This window comes from Petromyzon marinus, chromosome 28 (genome assembly GCF_048934315.1).
Source record: "Petromyzon marinus isolate PM22_M1 ecotype Great Lakes invasive population chromosome 28, UKy_Petmar_22M1.pri1.0, whole genome shotgun sequence".
NCBI classification, from domain to species: Eukaryota; Metazoa; Chordata; class Hyperoartia; order Petromyzontiformes; family Petromyzontidae; genus Petromyzon; species Petromyzon marinus.
The window spans coordinates 11,846,122-11,861,690 of record NC_133694.1 but is presented as its reverse complement, the minus strand read 5'-3'; the positions used below and the strand labels follow the sequence as shown (position 1 = coordinate 11,861,690).

General features: G+C 46.9%; 1 protein-coding gene and 1 long non-coding RNA gene across 3 annotated transcripts in view; one reads left to right on the top strand and one right to left on the bottom strand.

Moving 5' to 3' along the window:
* The window catches only part of LOC116947028 (putative oxidoreductase YteT), a 338,553-nt gene that overhangs the window by 189,679 nt on the left and 133,305 nt on the right, over nucleotides 1–15,569 (top strand). The gene's annotated exons all lie outside the window — the stretch shown is intronic.
* The window catches only part of LOC116947030 (uncharacterized), a 118,963-nt gene that overhangs the window by 77,478 nt on the left and 25,916 nt on the right, over nucleotides 1–15,569 (bottom strand). The window contains exon 1 of one of the 2 annotated variants that reach the window (XR_012945583.1): nucleotides 6,497–6,576. The exons of the other annotated variant lie outside the window; for it this stretch is intronic. This is a non-coding gene — a long non-coding RNA (uncharacterized LOC116947030). Of the gene's footprint in view, nucleotides 1–6,496; nucleotides 6,577–15,569 lie in introns of those variants that run through there. 2 annotated transcript variants of the gene reach the window in all.

Genomic DNA, 15,569 nt, shown 5'->3' with positions numbered 1-15,569 from the left:
GTATCTTCCGTCATCAAGCAAGAGGCACCATATTGACTTGCGTTTCGGATGTACCATCTTGTTTCGGGGGGGGGGGGGGTTATTTTACAAATGTATCTTTAACCAAGTGTAAGCGTTGAAAGAAACCTACTTATTCTCTGTCGGTGTCTCCGTCGGTCTCTTTGTAGAGGAGGAGCTAAAGCACACCCGCACATTTGTTAAGGGAAGCGCATTAGCGGCTCCCTCCAAGCAGCACACGGGGAGGGGAGGAGGAGGAGGGGGGTGCCGGGTGGTTCGCGTCTCGTTCCCCACCATGGCCAGGCACGTAGGCGGTTACCATGGTTACCGCGGGGGAGGGTGAGGGGGGATGGGGGTGGTGGGAGGGGATGGGGAGAGGGTGGGGGGGACTGGGGGGAAGGGTGGGGGGTACTGGGGGAAGGGAGGGGCACTGGGGGGAGGGAGAGGCACTGGGGGGAGGGAGGGGCACTGGGGGAAGGGTGGAGTCGAAGAGGAAGGGAGGGGGACCACGGGGGATGGGAGGAGCAGAGGGAGATGGGGCGGGGCTGATGGGCTGGGGGAGGGGTGTGGAAAGGAAGGGGAGCGATGTGGGTGGAGGGGGGAGGCCTGCAGGCGGTGGAGTGGTGGGGGGGGGCAGAGATGAGAGAAGAGGAGACGGAGGTGGGGGCTACAGGGGGATTAGAGCAGCGAGGGGAGGAGGCTGTTGGGGGAGAGGGTGGGGGCTGTTGGGGGACGGAGTGGAAAATTACCAGCGCACGCATGGCGCAGTGCTGCCGCCATTTCCACTCCTGTCCAGAAAAAATACTGCAGTGGTTGCAGACAGAAGGGAGGGCCGGGCCGCCTCTGGTGTGGGCGGTGGAGGAGGAGGAGGGGGGACGCCGTTGTCGGGAGAGGCGAGGTATGGGGGTGGCTGCGGTGGTGGTGGTGAGGGGGTGCGTTTGGGCGGGAAAGAGAAGTGCGTACGTGCGTCTGCTGCCTCAGAAATGAGAGCCCTGAAAATGGCAGAGAGAAAAGCCCATCGCTCACTGCCCTGATTAAAATATCACTTACACAGTCCCCCGCGCGCGCGCACACAGTACTTGTTGTACTATATAATCCTTCGGCGGGGATTTTTTTTTCCATTCAGAAAAGGCAAATGTTGAGAGGTCAAAAGTTGCCGCTTCATTAACTTAATCAACTGTCGTAGTCGACCGACTGCTGGATGGAGGCCTCCCTTAACCTACCGCCACCTCACCCGACGATTCATAAATAAATTCACCCGGCACCGCAAAATACGTCCTCGGTGAATGCATACAATGGTGAAAGGTATTAATTAAAAAAAAGATAGGGTAATACTGAAATGAAAGATTATGACGTTTCAGCCAACTACCCTTAACAAAAATGTGGGATAAGCCGGATAATAACAGCACTTTACAACACAAAACAACGGATGTTTGGTCTAACGTTCATTGTATAATGATGTGGTTGTAGAACGGCAAACAAGTCTTCCAAACATCAATGGACAGTAATGTTTAATATGGCCCACGTATTAAAATGGCATTAATACATCGGTAAGTTTGAGCTTTGCTAATCTTCAAAATGCCACTGAACTACTCTGCAAATATAAAGTGGTCTATGAGGCGACAATGGTGGCCGGGTTTTGGCGGGAAAGCGAAAAGAGACCGGGGCAGGTTTGTTGATAGGATTGTGTTCACCTCATGGGAATCCCGAAAGTTTAAAAAACACAATTGTTAAACTCCAACACTTTTAGCCACACACACACAATACTGTACGTATGCGAGGTGGATTATTAACATGAGAGACATAGGCTGTGGAGGCTTTCATCCAGCAGTGGATTGACCAAGGGTGCAGATTATGATCGTAATGTTTTTCACCTTTACCAAATCCTAATTCATGTTTCTGGCAAGATACATTTTATGGGGATATATTTCGTTGTTTAGTCATTAACTGCTAAGATAATTGCTACACAATTAGCAGGGGTAATTGATTTCATAGAATAACATTAACTTCCTTTGTGGTTAATTGTTTTAAAACGAATGCTAATCCCCTGCAATTTGAAAGATGGTTAAGTCTGAAGCTGCTCATTGCTCTGGGCGCATGAGAGATTGTAAGGAATGTAGGACCACGGCATTTTCCAGCAGGGGTGCTCCTCACCACAATGCACATGTTGCTCTTTGTGTATCATGTTCATAGTTTGGAATTTAATGTCTTGAATAGAGATGTAGGCCCGTGTTCTTTGTCGTGGCTCGGCTCAGGCTTGGCTCAAGTGAGGTGGCTCAAAGCCATGCTTAATTTGAGCCAGCTCTGAGCACGATCCCGAGTCTGAATACGGTCCCAGCCATGGCTGAGGCATGGCTCTGACTCAAGTGAGCCGGCTCAAAGCTATGCTGAACTTGAGTTCCCTGCTCTGAGCATTGTCCCAGCCACGGCTGAGGCTTGGCTCTGGCTTACGTGAGTCGGCTCAAAGCTATACTTAACTTGAGCCAGCTGCTCTGAGCATGGTCCCAGCCACGGCTCAGGCTTGGCTCTGGCTCAAGTAAGCCGTCTCAAAGCTATACTTAACTTGAGTTGGCTACTTTGAGCACGGTCCCAGCCGTGGCTCAGACTTGGCACTGGTTCAAGTGAGTCGGCTCAAAGCTATGCTTAACTTGAGCCATGGTCCCAGCCATGTTCACATTTTCCATGAGCCTGAGCCGAGCCAAAGCTGAGCCGCTCACTCGTGCGTCTTTGGAAGAAAACTGAGCGGCTCAATCCTGGGCTGAGCTGTGTTAGAGGGCATGCCAGAGTCTAGTCGTGACTTTAGATTACAGCTCACATAGTGTGTAATGTTGGGCGGGAACAGAGACTGCATATCTGGCAGTCCAAATATGAATGTTAAAATGAAGCACACACAAGTGTATTGTGGTACGTTCGTCTTCTGTAACCTGCAGAGTGGCTCTAGAGCCCCCTCTAATAATGGCCCTTCTGCCAACAGTGGACTTAGCAAGCAATTGCAGGACTGCACCTTTAAACTGTTTCTCTGTATTAGTCATACGCATGGTGGTTCAATATAATACTCAGAGCTGGTTGTTTATAATAGAGTAATGGACACCATTGAACCTTAGTTGGCCCGCCAATTCTATGTACATGTACATACATAGTGCACACTTTATATTTACAGACTTTTGTCAATCCACTGCTGGGTGAAAGTCTCTCGTGCCTTGTAGGTCAAAGAGATTGTTTGACCATACTTAACCACGTTGGTCAGTGTGGGATGGTGTAGCAAGGGGGGCCAGGACGGGTTCTACCGTGGCTGGGAATTGAACTCAAGTCGTCGGGCTCAAAGCGCAATACGCTAGCCACTACACTAAAAAAAACGTAGATGTGAGAAGCCAGTGCATTGCAAGCATTGATAGGCTGAGACAGGCACCGAAGTTGTACCTGGGGCAGTGACGTAGCTCTATGCAGGCGGTGTAATTGCAGCGGGGCCCATGGGCTGGGCTAGGACGAGAGGATAATAATTGGACCACAGGCCCCATTTAACTCCAGGGCCCAAGCCAACCACGCTACGCCACGGACCTGGGGGCCAGTGGCAAATGGTAGATCTCAATGCAGATGGTGGGTAACCTGAAGAGCAGACTTTGGAGGCTCCGTTATTGGCTGTGCAACAGTTATTGGATCTGGCAAGAAGTAAAGAAGTGATGATGTGTGGTGGTATCAACGGCATTGGCCGTGATGAACTCTCAACCTTGATGTTAGGTTATGGATTCAATCAGAATCTATATCCTGGAGAAATCTGACGAGCTATGAAGCTCTTTTTCACAGATGTCCACTATCTTCACAGATGTCCATTCAAGGTCGAGAGCTCATCACGACCTCGAATGCTCTCGTTGATGCTAGGTCATAAATTCAAGATCGTCGTGAGCTGTCGACCCTGAATGCATGACCTCGCATCGACGAGTACTATACGCATTCAGGGTGCATTGCACGTGAATCCATAAGGAGGTACAGTGCAGCCAAGAAGACGCAGCACACAGCACTCAGCACTCGCACTCTGTGATGTTGAACCACGACCAATAGTGTCGCTCTCTCCTGTACGTCTTTGAGGCTCACTTTGTCTATTTATTTATTTCCCCCCGCTCGAATGCCCTTTGGAGGTTATTTCGGTGCGGAGGTTTTTTGACTGGAGATGAAGGAGGAGACTTTGAGGGTCGTTCTGATCGTTGGAATGAAAGAGCCATGTGCTCCTTATCCCCCTCGCCGCCGCACAGCACCGAGAGGAAATGAAACACTGCTGGCTTGCCGGGCACTTGGTCTGCACTCACCTGTGAGAGTACTCAAGTTGCTGGTACTGGCGGATTGCTTGAAGGTGAAGTATTGTACTTAGGTGTGCGTATTTTAGCATTTCTGAGCCTGGCACAAATGTGCGAGTGTCCACGAGTCACCTTTATTAATAGTTTATATCAATGGGTGTGACGGTGATCTGCATAGGCCTTCCAAACCAGTCCTCAGAAAATAATGTTCATATATAAAAAAATGAGGTGTTGGAGTTAATGTTGCATGTATCCTAGTTTCCCCCCAGATTAAGAAGCACAGAGATATGCATGCAGGGAATTACAAAGAGAGACAGCAGAGAGACAAACATTGATCAGATAACTGAAGTTAGTTACATTGTATTGATTTCTCGAAAGTATGTGAGCTTGGGTAGGTCACATCACTAGATGGGATGATGGGCAATATGTGAAATTGGTGAAATAGTGGCAACCAATGGAGGTGTCACACTCAAAGTGGACAGCTGCTGCAGAGATAGAGTGATTAGAGTAGTTAATGTGCAAGCGTAAGATAGATTAAGACATCTGTGATGGATCGCAGCTATTTAAGGTGGCCTTCAGCAGTGGATACATCATGGCAGATGATTACAATGAAGAGAGTGATGATGGACTGAGTGGATGCCTGACTGGGATTTTAACTTTAAACCAGCCAAATGAGTTGGCTCGTTTTGTCGTTTTTGATCTCTTTTTCCAGACGGTGCAGGTCTGCGTATGTGGCCTGGTTATTGTTGCTTCCAGAGGCCTTGAGTTTGTTCATTACCCCACGGTGATTCCACACTTAATTTGAAGATGCGCCACAGACCGGATCTGAACCGAAGCGGAATACTCACGGGGACATTCTCAAAAAACCATGACTTGTTCCAGTCAAAACGGGTTGCCCTCTGCTGTCAGTAAAGGGGTTCTGTACTGGGCGAAATAAAAAGTAAAAATAGAAAGAGGCACCCCTGCAATTATTTGCTCATGCTACTGCTGGCAGAAGAGCCCCTTCTCGAGAGAGCTCTAGAGAACCATTTCACGTTGATATTAGACCTACTCTGTGTTTAGTTTATTGTCCTTCCCCCACACCTCCGATTAACACGGATGTCTATGTACGGTGCGAAAGAAGTTCAACAATCACAAACTTTACTCATTGGTTGTGTCGGGTGTTGGCGGGTTAACGATACATTTATATTTACGTGATGTATAAAAAACCCCTCCATTATGGATACACATACGAAGACAAAGATCCCCCGTATAACTTTAACAGACTGTTGGTGCAAGTGCTGTTAGCGAGCACCTATGAAGGCCAGCATGGCACACAAGGGTGTGGGTGGCCAACGCCACGCCCGACCGCCTTTGTCTCTCCAGTGGCAATGTTCTTTTTTACACACTGCAACAGGGACTAATTTGAGGCTGAGTCGACCTAGGGGAGGCCCAGGACCGGTTCAGATAATTGTCACTGGTATTGGCCGTGAACGAGAATCCAACTCTGGTGGCCGGGCTCGTAGCACAGCGCGCTAAACGCTACACACTACCTACCGCTCCCCATACACATACAACAGACATCCTGGCAAAGGTGGGAGTACCCACACTTTTCCCAAGCTCATGCAACCTGATGATCGACTATGGTGCACCCATTTATACTGCTGGGTATACAGAGGCGAGGCAAGGGGAAATTAAGAAACTTGCCGCATTGTTTCAACTGCTGGCATCGGGAGATTGAACGTGCAACCTCTGTATTGCGGGTCCAGTATGTTAGCATTACACCACTGCAGCTTTCCAAAAGGGAAATAAGCCTTTTTAACTGGTCCAGCAACACATTTTGTGAAAAATACAAATATATGACTCAAATGACAATTTGAAAGGTTAATCATAGAAAAAATGGTAATTCGACAGAAAATATCCACAACACCTCGTGGCCTTATTTTGTCCCACTTGATATGCAATTAAAATTTTTATTGTACAGTTATTACTGGACAAATGATTATTCGTGCCATCGGCACCACTATAAGCGTCGCTATCAAAATGGTAATAACTACGGCGAGGAAAACATTCCAATTGCCTATTACGGTGTCATAATATAGCTGCGTGCGTTATTGTCTCGTTCAAGGTTAAAACAAGCTATCGCCTTCGCCGCCGTGCATGTAATCATTGTACTGTCAGCTTTACGGCCATTAAGTATGCTTGCATGGCACATTAAGTTGACATACCTTAGAGCAGGGGTCTCAAACTCGCGGCCCGCGGGCCAATTGTGGCCCGCGGAACAATATTTTGTGGCCCCCTACTTGACATCAATTTTGAATTTTTTAATTATTTTTTTTTCCATAGCTCAGGCTCGTGACAGCTTCCGGTGTTTGTTGACAAGTTAGCCAACGCGAATTAGCAGCGTTAGTCACTTGGTTGAAACGTGATTCCGGAGTGACACCAAGTGGAAGGAAAATATATCCTGTCACCCAGTGCAAGGTACAGAGGACTTAGAAAGTGGGCGAACTCAGCAAGAGTAATCAGTGACCTAATAAAGACAACAGAGTGTTGCAATAGGAAAGGGAAAAGAATTACATGGATAGCAAATAGCATGAGATGGGTGGCAAGAACAAAAGCCAAATGGTGGTTAGAACCTGAATATTATAAAGAAGAAGTTATAGATTATTATTATTATAAGAGAAACAAAGACAAGGAAAAAGGACAGATGTGCAATCGCAAAAGAAAACGAATTTACCAAGAACAATTTAATCAAAAGAGCAAGAAATTAAAAGATATAAAACATGAGACAATGCACTTGGTGTTAAGAATTTAGACAGGTGGAGTAACATGGACACCAGAGTTAGCTCAATGGCATCCAGAGAGATTTGGTAGAGCAGAAGGATATGTCGGATGTAAACAAAAATAAGAAAATCTAGATCACATTATTTATGAATGTGAAAGGTATAAACACCTGAGAGAGAACACGATTGATAAATTTAATGATAAGAAAAACGAAGTGCTCAAAAAAAGCACTTGTTCAAAGAAAACTGGAAGAGGAGGGTGTGGAGGAGGCCATTGCTCTGCACTGCATTATCCATCAGCAGGCCCTTTGCAGCAAATGCCTGAAGTTTGACAATGTGATGTCTGTCGTTGTGAAATGCATCAACCATATCAGATCCAGGGCTTAAAGCACCGGCAGTTCCGCGCCTTTTTAGAGGAAATAGAGTCAGCATATGAGGATGTGCTCTACTTCACCGAGGTATGTTGGCTCAGCAGGGGAAACGTCTTGAAGAGGTTTTTTGAGTTGAGAGCAGAAGTGAAAGCCTTCATGGAGAAGGATGGGATGGCTGTTCCTGTGCTAAGTGATCCCAAATGGCTCATGGACTTAGCTTTTCTTGTTGACATCACACAGGAGCTGAATGTACTAAACAAGAAGTTACAAGGCCAGGGGCAGCTTGTCAGTGCTGCCTATGACAAAGTCAGAGCATTCTCCACAAAACTTGTGTTATGGAAAGCCCAGCTCTCTCAGACAAACCTCTGCCATTTCCCAGCATGCAAGGCACTCATGGACACGGGCACACCATTCAGTGGTGAGAAGTATGCTGATGCCATTGTAAAGCTACAGGAGGAAGTTGATCACAGGTTTGCAGACTTCAAGACACACAGAGCCACTTTTCAAATTTTTGCTGACCCCTTCTCCTTCGATGTGCAAGATGTCCCTCCTGTGCTTCAAATGGAGCTAATTGACCTGCAGTGCAATTCTGAACTCAAAGCCAAGTTCAGGGAGGTGAGTGCAAAAGCAGACAAGCTTGGACAATTTTTGAGAGAATTGCCCCCCCACCTTCCCTGAGCTTTCCAGAATGTTCAAGCGGACCATGTGCCTTTTTGGGAGCACATATCTGTGTGAAAAGCTCTTCTGCACCATGAACTTCAATAAGTCAAAGTACAGGTCCAAACTTACTGATGAGCATCTTCAAGCCATACTGAGGGTCTCAATTGCTTCCTCCCTCAAGCCAAATGTGGCTCAGCTGTGTAAGAAGAGGAAGCGCTGCCAGGTCTCTGGCAGCAAGGAGTAGGTAAGAGAAGCCTATGTTCTGAAGAACCGTTCATGTTCTGAACTGTTATTAATAAAGATTGAGAAGATTGGATCAGTTGTCCTTTTTTTGGAATTCTTGATGCGGCCCAGCCTCACCCAGACTCTACCTCCAGTGGCCCCCAGGTAAGTTGAGTTGGAGACCCCTGCCTTAGAGCAAAAGCCGCACGAACATTTTACAATGTATAAAGGGGGATAGTGGCCCTCCCTCACCTGCCCTCCTCGACACGGCGAGTTTGCCTACCCTCCGTTCGGCCCTGCTGACGTCAGCCGATGATGACCCTGCGTCGGCTGCTGAGCCGTGACACTCTTAAGTCTTCCAAAGCTGATGCAGAAAGCGTCCGCGCTGCGTCTTCTTGTCTTTACCGATCCACCAAGCGTGGATTATCCACCGCCCTTTCTGCCACCTGACTTTCCCACGCACCCCGGTCTCATCTCTTCACGTTAATTTAATGTTTCATTATTTAACAGGGCGGCATCCCATCAAAAGCCATTATGTCATTGGCAAGCAAGAGCTGGGGTAACCAACCATCGTTACATAAGTAGGGTTATTTTAATTTGCGACTCGTTTTGTTCATTTGTGATCCTCGCGGTGTCCCCGAGACTCGATTTCATGAGGGTCCTGCGTGGGATGTTTGGCCAGTTATCTTATATTTGTGGCTAGGGAGGAAACCAGAGTAGCCCAGAGAAAATCCACGCACATAAGTAGCTGGCATTCAAGCGCCACAGAGATAGGTCAGCAGTCGTCAACCTATTTGCTGTACACGTTTCTGCATTACCTCGCCGCCACGGCAGGTGGGTGTTTATACCGATAACTGTAGTTATTTGATATAATTTCCCCAAGCATAATGACTTATGACGTTCCAAAAAAAATCACTGGATGACATAACATTCATCATAATCGTCAGCCATGGTCAAGCCACTGCTGGATGAAAGCCTAACCAGCTGTTACCATCTCTTGCGATCCTGTGAAGTAAAATAATCCACCCAGCATTTGCACACGAATTATTTGGCAGAATATTACTTGTATTAAACACAAAGACAAAAATAAAGGAATCATTTGGATCAGATAAGTTATTTGTCTGATTCAGTTGACCATTATATTGGGTGCTGCCATTGCTGTTGTAATTCCCTTTATCCAGAAAAGCCTCACCGAGTCTCAGGACAACACAGACGCTTTTTTTCCAGGAGGTTCCTGCATTAGGATGTTTGGCTAATCCAATTAATAAGCGTTTAGTATCAATATCAGGGAGGGAATATAGGCTGTACGTTGCGTAGATGTAAGCGGTAGCCAATGTGCCAGTAATGTTTTGATTTCCCGCAAGGATAAATACTCAACCAATTAGCAGGCACAGTGACCTCGTGGGTGGGGGAGGTGTGGCACAGGGAATGCCTGTCATTGGTGGATGTGGACGGAGGCGTGGTTCTAACGAGACTTAAGGAATAATTACATTAAATGAATTCAAGCCAACGTGTTAACATCGTTAACGAGACTCGCCATCAGTGTTGAAACAGAAACATAATTTTCCCGTGGACAAATCATCTGGACTGCACCCAACCCTAACACATGTCCAAAGTTTAGCAGTTTTCAGCCTGGATACTGCTTGGACATAGCAGGGGTTTTAGGCTGCTACAGGGCTGCACTGTCAGCAGAGGGCATTGTAGAAAAGAAAAAAATAGTTGTACTGTACTATGTTTCCACATCTACAGTGAGGGAAACAAGTATTTGATTCCCTGCTGATTTTGTACGTTTGCCCACTGACAAAGAAATGATCAGTCTATAATTTTAATGGTAGGTTTATTTGAACAGTGAAAGACAGAATAACAAAAAAAATCTAGAAAAACGCATGTCAAAATGTTATAAATTGATTTGCATTTTAATGAGGGAAATAAGTATTTGACCCCTCTGCAAAACATGACTTAGTACTTGGTGGCAAAACCCTTGTTGGCAATCACAGAGGTCAGACGTTTCTTGTAGTTGGCCACCAGGTTTGCACACATCTCAGGAGGGATTTTGTCCCACTCCTCTTTGCAGATCTTGTCCAAGTCATTAAGGTTTCGAGCCTGACGTTTGGCAACTTGAACCTTCAGCTCCCTCCACAGATTTTCTATGGGATTAAGGTCTGGAGACTGGCTAGGCCACTCCAGGACCTTAATGTGCTTCTTCTTGAGCCACTCCTTTGTTGCATTGGCCGTGTGTTTTGGGTCATTGTCATGCTGGAATTGCGAATAATCGCACCAACTGTTGTCACCTTCTCACCAAGCTGCTTGGCAATGGTCTTGTAGCCCATTCCAGCCTTGTGTAGGTCTACAATCTTGTCCCTGACATCCTTGGAGAGCTCTTTGGTCTTGGCCATGGTGGAGAGTTTGGAATCTGATTGATTGATTGCTTCTGTGGACAGGTGCCTTTTATACAGGTAACAAGCTGAGATTAGGAGCACTTCGTTTAAGAGTGTGCTCCTAATCTCAGCTCGTTACCTGTATAAAATACACCTGGGAGCCAGAAATCTTTCTGATTGAGAGGGGGTCAAATACTTATTTCCCTCATTAAAATGCAAATCAATTTATAACAGTTTTTGACATGCGTTTTTCTGGATTTTGTTGTTGTTATTCTGTCTCTCACTGTTCAAATAAACCTACCATTAAAATTATAGACTGATCATTTCTTTGTCAGTGGGCAAATGTACAAAATCAGCAGGGGATCAAATACTTTTTCCCCTCACTGTATGCACCCCATCTTTACCAACCCACTCTGACCAGCGTGGTGAAGTGGGGTCAAATAACCCTCACAACCCCCAACATGAGTGGGGAGGCCCTCATCCAGCATGTCTTGTATGTGGATCTCTTAAGCAAAAATGCATCAAATTTGTACAATTTTACTCATAAGAATCGGATTTCGACAGCAGTGACGAGGTTTGAGTCGGCGTGACGCCCCATCTCCACTGTCACTGAGCGTGTTGGTGTATCGACATGGCAAGTCAATGCAACGATTTCCCCATGACATTCCTTTAGCCTGCAAATGGCTTGGATAAGTGTGCACATTTAATCAATGAATATTGCCACGGGAATGTAGTTAATTCACGTGCTGACCGATTCTTCCTTGTCTCCCAATTTCCACTCGTCCACGGCAGCCTACGTTGGATCTGCGTTCAGCTCATTTCGGGAGTATCTCCCTGCCAGTGGTGTAGTTATCACGATGTGTGGGCAGTATAATTGCACCAGGGTCCCAGATGCCAGGCTACATAAATGGGTGAAATTTGACAGGGGACCACATTTAAATCTTTGCACCACAGACAATGCCATCAACTGAGGTGAGTGCAATGGGCAGAGCGCTCCAGAGGGCTTTTCTATTGAACGTCCGGTGAGCCCAGAGCGCTAACAGCCTGAGAAGCTGCCTCGCTGAGAGTGAAGGTGGGCATATCAAAATCCAACCAATTGGAGGCGTTGTACCTTCCTGTGAACTCTCGATTAATGGACGGAACGCGTGGGCTTATTGGCTGAGCGGGTGTGTAATGCCGGACCACCACCATTGCGAGGCGCTCGGCGTGCCAACGCACAGTTCAATAAGAGCTAACGTTCACCTTGTAGTAGCACAACTGCAGAGCGCTCTGCAGTTGTCCTACTACAATATGCTCTCGCCCGGTTCAAATGTTCGTGGTGTGGTGCCCATTTGCATATATAATGGTAGCCCTGATCCAGCAGTGGAAGTTCCACATTCCTGTGGCTCAAACACGACTCGAGGTTCCACAAAACGGTATATATTTTAACAACCCCAGCCGCTTGGCTGTGTTTTTTGTAAAATTGAAAACATGTTCCAATGTAGCACACCATTCCCATAAAACAGGGTTCTTCAACTGGTGGCCCACATGCCGGTGTTGGTATAGACTGGTTAGTTTTGCATTGTGGAAAAACCATTTTCCTTCCTACTGCCTGAGAAAATTAAAGCCTTTGCTTTGTATGTATGTTGAACTTCTTTTGCATTGTACGTAGCTAACCGGAAGATAAGAGCATCTACTGCAATTTGTAAACCCCGAAACAAAATGGCCACTGTCTTTCGAAGATAAATGATAAATATACAATGCTATACTTAAATATTAACAAATAAACCGTTGTTCCGAAAGGAAAATTGCACAACAATACAAAGGACAATACAATATCAGTACACCTACAATTGCAGTGCACTGATATGTGTTTTGAAATGTATCTCTCTACGGTCAAAAGTACGATCCACTGTATTGGGTCGCACGTGAATGGGAAGATTAATATATGGTTATGAAAACAGGCGACAGAGGAGGCGTGTAGAATTTCACCACCGCTGTCCCCCTGTATATTGAACATGCCTCATCCATCTCCTCTGTCGTGGCGGTGTTGAGTTACGAGGCACATTAGCCAAGTGGGGCCACGCCCGGTGACGTGACCGAGTCGAATGTTCTGGTCAACGCCCCCCATGACCCAGTGTGCGGCTGTCCCCGCCGATGAGCGGTGGGGGGGTTGTGCAATAATGAGGCAGCTGGTGAGCCCCAACCCTCCTCTCACACACACATGCCACGGGCGCATGCGAGTGTAAGACCCCTTTCTGTGGTGCGGCGCAGCGAGCAGGGACTACGAACCCTGCGCTCCTTCGCGTGATTGCAAAGTGCCATGCTGCCATGGGTCCTTCATGCTGACCTGTGCCAGGCGGCGTGCAGTGCAGAGCTAATGCATTCGTGGGCTTATTTGGCACGCAGTGGTTAAGCCAGTCTCTAGGATGAACGGTGCTGTGCTTAAAATATCTTGCCCCTCCTTCCCAAGAAAATACAGGGATTAATTATTTGAAATGGACATTTAGCAATGGTAGTAAAATGTTTTTACACGTATATACGAGCCTACAGTTCATACAATTTGCATGCCATATCTACATGTTCCTGCTTTAATAGCCTTTCTGGCAAGCCGTTAAGGCCACTAATTGTGCGGTTCAGTAGGCAGAAGTAACCAAGCGGGGTTAGAAAGGGGCAGGGGGGTGGGTGGGGATGAGGGGACATAGTGGGAGGGACCGAGGCCTTGGAGATTTTGTGGCTCGCAAAGCGTGGGGACAAGGTGCGAGCTGGAACGGCCCAGGGCCATTCTTCGGCCACCGGATCTGCTTGCGTGTGGCCGTGGCCTTGTAGCAGCACAGGTCGTGGCTTGCAAATGCTGCTGCGTTGCGATTACAGATGCACGTCGCACACTTCCTAAAATAAAAAACTGTCAGCATCTCCTCTGGATAAAACACCCTAAACGCACGCATGCATGCAACACCAGCTCCAGCGCAGTGACACACGTCCTATATTTGCACCGAGCGTAGGGATTTCTGAACGCCTCTGTTTGCATGCCTGGGCTCCTTAATTAAAAGGAGGGCCCTGTAGGAAAAAAAGGGTAGGGATATTTTGTTAATGCAATTTGATTAGCATGCTCAGGCAATTAGGCACTTCAGTGGGCTCCTCGGCCAGGTGGGGGGGATGCAGCAGCCAGGTCATGAAGTCTCTGCGCACAGCTACTTCGTAAGCAGCTTTTGCTTGCCACGCAGCTGGGTAACCGATGGACAGCATGCTCTTCGTTGAGCCAGATTTCGTCAGCAATTCGATTCCCACGGCTGACCTCCGTTCACGAACAGCCCTTTTATCATTCCGCTGCTGGATGAGAGAGAATGGCTTGACATAAGAGATGGGTGCCAGAAAGATGTAAACTACCTGAGGATATTGGCACAAGACAGAGGAAAGTGGAAACAAATGACAAAATATGCAGTTGACACCGACGGGCTACCTCCCCATGGATCGTGATGATGATGATGATGCTGGATGAGGGCAATGCCGTGCGGATCGTGGTGGTCATTGTTTTGTACTCCACCATGCTCGGCAATGTGGGTTGGGAAAGGTGGTCTTAAGTATCTGGGAAAAATCACAAATTTTTCCATCTCGTAAAAATTGAGGCTACCCATCTGATGGCATTATTTGCGAGGGTAGAGAGCAAGGAAACCCTCACTGATGTCGGTATGATCGCTGCCCTGTACCACTCAGCTTGCTCAGCACAAGCAAGCAACCTCTTGAGTACCCCACGAATCTACAACAGCATTCCACTGCGTCAATCTCGTGAGCCATTTCGAAATTCACTGAAACAGGTGAAAAAAAACTGCTGAGCACAGGCCCAAATGTCCATAATTTCAAGCAGCCAGCAACAAGCAGCACTCACAGTCGCAATAGACACGAATGTAACATGTTCCCTGAATTGAGCTTTTCCTGAAATATGAAACGAATAGCTCTCACCTATCAGCAGGTACTTTTCAACTAAACTAATTTCTTTAGAATAGCTTTTTGTGTTTTAATTGTTGTTCTTCCTCCGCACCCCCGATTAGCACGGTTGGCTATGTACGGTGAGAAAGAAGGTCAACGTACATAATACATACAGTGAGGGAAACAAAATATTTGATCCTCTGCTGATTTTGTACGTTTGCCCACTGACAAAGAAATGATCAGTCTATACTTTTAATGGTAGGTTTATTTGAACAGTGAGAGACAGAATAACAACAAAAATCCAGAAAAACGCATGTCAAAAATGTTATAAATTGATTTGCATTTTAATGAGGGAAATAAGTATTTGACCCCTCTGCAAAACATGACTTAATACTTGGTGGCAAAACCCTTGTTGGCAATCACAGAGGTCAGACGTTTCTTGTAGTTGGCCACCAGGTTTGCACACATCTCAGGAGGGATTTTGTCCCACTCCTCTTTGCAGATCTTCTCCAAGTCATTAAGGTTTCGAGGCTGACGTTTGGCAACTCGAACCTTCAACTCCCTCCACAGATTTTCTATGGGATTAAGGTCTGGAGACTGGCTAAGCCACTCCAGGACCTTAATGTGCTTCTTCTTGAGCCACTCCTTTGTTGCCTTGGCCGTGTGTTTTGGGTCATTGTCATGCTGGAATACCCATCCACGACCCATTTTCAATGCCCTGGCTGAGGGAAGGAGGTTCTCACCCAAGATTTGACGGTACATGGCCTCGTCCATCGTCCCTTTGATGCGGTGAAGTTGTCCTGTCCCCTTAGCAGAAAAACACCCCCAAAGCATAATGTTTCCAACTCCATGTTTGATGGTGGGGATGGTGTTCTTGCGGTTATAGGCAGAATTCCTCCTCCTCCAAACACGGCGAGTTGAGTTGATGCCAAAAACTCCATTTTGGTCTCATCTGACCACAAGACTTTCACCTAGTTG